The sequence below is a fragment of the Pieris napi genome, chromosome 18, assembly GCF_905475465.1.
Source record: "Pieris napi chromosome 18, ilPieNapi1.2, whole genome shotgun sequence".
In the NCBI taxonomy this organism is placed as follows: Eukaryota; Metazoa; Arthropoda; class Insecta; order Lepidoptera; family Pieridae; genus Pieris; species Pieris napi.
In genome coordinates this window covers 4,236,738-4,240,735 of record NC_062251.1, presented here as the reverse complement: position 1 = coordinate 4,240,735, position 3,998 = coordinate 4,236,738, and the positions used below count along the sequence as shown (strand labels likewise).

Sequence of the window (3,998 nt, the reverse complement as noted above, 5' to 3'; positions counted from 1 at the left end):
ATCTTAAAAAATTAGCCATTTTGCCAATTTTAATGCGAATTTAAACGTAATGAATTGTTAAATATTTTATATTTCCGTAAAAATATTTATTTTTTGAAGAGAATTAAAAAAAAAAAATTTCAGTACAGAATTCATACCTAAAAACTACATTCAAAACTAAAAATTGTTTCTCTGACATTATTGCAAGTCAAAATTTATACGGAAATTTAAAACCTTTTTCATCTTAAAATTAATAAGGGTTATGTATATAAAAAAACCAATGATTAAAATATAAAATCGTAAAACTAGATTTATAAAAATATAATATTTCTTCAGTGTTTCAATTATTTATGTATAAAAAAATTAGAAATAAATTAAATTCGTTTCACGTCAGATATAAATTATCATTTTTCGTCTGTGGATCAGAATCTTCATCAGAACTACTTGAATCTTCGGATTCATCTGTATCAGATTCGGCAACCTCTTCATCATCTGCGAAAAGAAATAGATATTTATTTTTTTAATTAATCACAGAAATTTGAATGCAGCAGTTATTAAAAATAAACCATTTATTCTCACCTGTAGTATGATTTTCATCATCGTTATTTTTATTTTCCTCGTGAACAACAGCGTCGAATACTAATTGCGGCATACACTCTCAGTCAAACCAGTGAAAATCTAGCGTATCCTCATTAAGTGTCCATCCGTTTCTATTAGGTGTCAAAGAACTGGGGAATCGTAAATATGCATTTCTCCAAATGCTTATTATATATTGCGTTCTTAAAAGATGTTGTTTTAATTCAGATTTGCATGGAGGTAAAGTAGAGGGATCACAATTATTTATTTTTTGTCTGAAAGGTTCATTTTCAGTGTCGGCTTTGTAAGTCGCACAAAATTTAAGAAATCGTGCTTCATTTATATTTGATGAATTTTTAAATCCATAAATTTCGCAAACGAATTGTTCTAAGACTGGCAAAATTTCATCACGCGAACTGGTAACATGCGCAACTCCAAGATCTGCTAATGCTTTTTGATAATTTTTGTTTTTAATCAATATTTTGTATGGTCTTATCTTGCCTTTTTGAAAAAATGATGGATTATAATCGCATCCTGTTAACGCATGAAAACCAGGTAAACTCGTACATATAGATGGTCCTAATTCAATATGTAGTTTGGATATATCGATGTACCTTTTAGAGTTCCCAGTACCATACTCCATATAAATATTAAGCTCATCGCTTTGGAGATGATCCATGTTTCCAAGCATGATTATCAGTACATCTGTGTCTGAAGTTTTCAGAAGAACATTTGTCTTCGCACTTGTTTCGAGCTTACAAACATGGTGGACAATCTTCGTATCGGCTTCTCCGTGATGGTTACATGCCAGACTCTCATCAACAGTCACTTCAACAACATTATTTTTTACAATATAAGAATAACACGAATCATAGTTTAACTTAATCAATGTATTACCAATAAATGTTGCCATTTCATCAGTAGCCCAATATTCAATTAAAAACTTGACAAAACTTAGTGCTGTAAATGCTTAATTTTATTTATCAGTATGTAATGCTTGAAAAATAATTAAATTAATACAATACCTTTTGTAAGAGTATAAATATTAGATTCAATCACAGTATTTTCACTATATTTTTTCATCAAAGCTATAAAATTCTTATAACAACTTGTGTGATAACCATCTGAAAGGTTAGGAATCACTGGCAAAACAATATGATTATATTTTAACCTATGATGTTTACGGATATTTAACACCTCCTGACTTCTTTTGAGAGTTTTCTCCACAAAAGCAATCACTTTAGCATCATTTTTTTTACAAATAACACAAACTAACTTTTCACTAGACATTTTCTAATTATTTGAGTCTTAAAACGTGTAATAATACCATTAGTAGAATAATACGACTGAAAGTAACGACTCCGAAATTCTAACTAAAACCTCATGGGTTATTGTAAGTCACGTGGCCTCACTAGAGCCAATAGTAACGCGGCAAGCCAGAACGAAGACAGCTGTCGATATGCGCTCTCTCTCACACTACAGCTTGTCTATAGTAGTACAGGCCCGTACCCATCCATTATTTGTTTGATCGCCTGGCAGGTAGAAAGCCCTACCGAAATGATCTGTCTTTTTGGGAATTTTATTTTATAGTTATAAATAACACTCCATTAAAATTTCAAGCTGCCTCAAAAACATTTTTTATAATTTTTTGAAAAAATATTTGCACGCGTCTGGTAATGTTAAAGCCCCGATTAAATTGTCTGGCTTATTTTTTTTCGTATTTATTAAGTATTACACTGCAACATATATAAATTGCGTATTGCCTCAAATATATTTTTGGGAAAAAAAAAATAATATTTTCAAAAATGTAGGGGTTGATTTAGCCCCGCTACTCACCAGCCAGGTCTGCAATTCCGTGTTGGAATATAATAGGAGAGGTATGTGACAAGTTTTCAGCTTGCCTCAAATACCTGCCCAAAAATTGGTGCCACCTCTCCTACTATCAGTTGCGCTGCCGCCTAGAGAGTTCTCGAACATCGCTCCCAGGGATATATAAGCGAGCCGAAACGCGACCAGTTAGTTCAGTTTTGAATGCGATACCAAGCGATAAACACCGGAGTGACGAAGTGCGAATATAGTGAATAAAAGTGAATACAAATACTGTGTGAGGTGCGTGTAATTAGAATAATTAGTGACAGTATTTTGTGTGTGTATTCAGTGAATTTTAGTGCGTAATTTCCAGTTTTTTAGTGTTAACAAATTCCTCGTTAATTTAATTAGAAAATAAACCCTTGAAGAAATCTACGGCGTTTCTATCCGATCCCCTAGCTCGTAACAATATGTTATTGTTAACCAGACAATGGCGAAAAAGGAAGTAAGCTTATACACAGAGCCAATCATAGATATAGATATGACATAGACAACAAGTGATGTATTCTATAATTGCTGAAGGCGCCAAATTTAAATTTTATAGACAAATGGGCTTTAATAACAATTAATAAACAAAGGTGAAGGTTATAAGATCACCATCTCTCATCGGACATCTCATGTGAATTAAAATCATCAAATTAAAAGTTGCTCTTTCCTCGGTGAAATCGTGATTTACCAGTGAGTTAGCCATTTTTAGCGAAGTTGAAACTTGTTTAATGTGAAAATTTTCTAACATAGGTAATCGATTTTAACTTGGTTACTAAGTTTTCGGTAGGCAGTGATTAAATAAATAGTAGATTTAATTAATCATTTTATTAATATAACAATATAGATTCAAAAAAATATTATGAAGTACACAATTATCTTAAACACGGTAATACAATTTTTCATATAAAAATCATAGTTGTCCAAACTGCATTCAAAATAGATTTGTGGTCGCGGTTTAATATCTCTTAACATTTCAATCATTGGTCATTTTCTTCCACGTCCTTGACTACAGCTGATGGCTGTAATACAATGGTTATCTGTTAAAATTGTAAATAGTGAGGTGTGGTAGGTCACTATACTGACACAATAATATTGCGTAGCAATTTAATTGTTGTAAAGCTAAGGAAATAAAAAAAAACTTGCATAAAACACACATACACTTAAACAACATAAATTTGACATATTTAACAATTTTGATTAGGATAACCTCAAGTGTATAGTAGTATCTTAGTGTAAATTAAAAAAATAATAATGGGATACTTTTCTGTTCCCTAGTTAAGTATCTTTAAAACATGATAATATAATAAATAAGCCAAATATTATTTAAATTTTTATGATAACGTGGCTCAGTAATTTCGCAGACAGTATTTGATTCAGTACTATGAAAAAAAAAAAACTTGAGCAATCCTATATTTAGACCCAAAAATCCAAATCGTATGTACTTTAAAACAATTTTTTATTAATGAAACAAATCTATGGCTAAGACATATAAAGGGTATGTTCAGTGCTAAACTGTAGTCAGCATCAATAACTAACAAACTTTGTTAACTGCTTTTCTGGACACGGTTTATTCCTATTTTTTTACT

General features: G+C 31.0%; 1 long non-coding RNA gene across 1 annotated transcript; it reads right to left on the bottom strand.

The window, feature by feature from the left end:
- Window positions 1-304: 304 nt before the first annotated feature.
- On the bottom strand, window positions 305-2,491 carry LOC125058405. The gene is made up of 3 exons (XR_007118381.1): window positions 2,392-2,491; window positions 559-707; window positions 305-471 (listed from the first exon to the last, which is right to left on the bottom strand). It is a non-coding gene; the product is annotated as an uncharacterized LOC125058405 (long non-coding RNA).
- Between the last annotated feature and the right edge of the window lie 1,507 nt (window positions 2,492-3,998).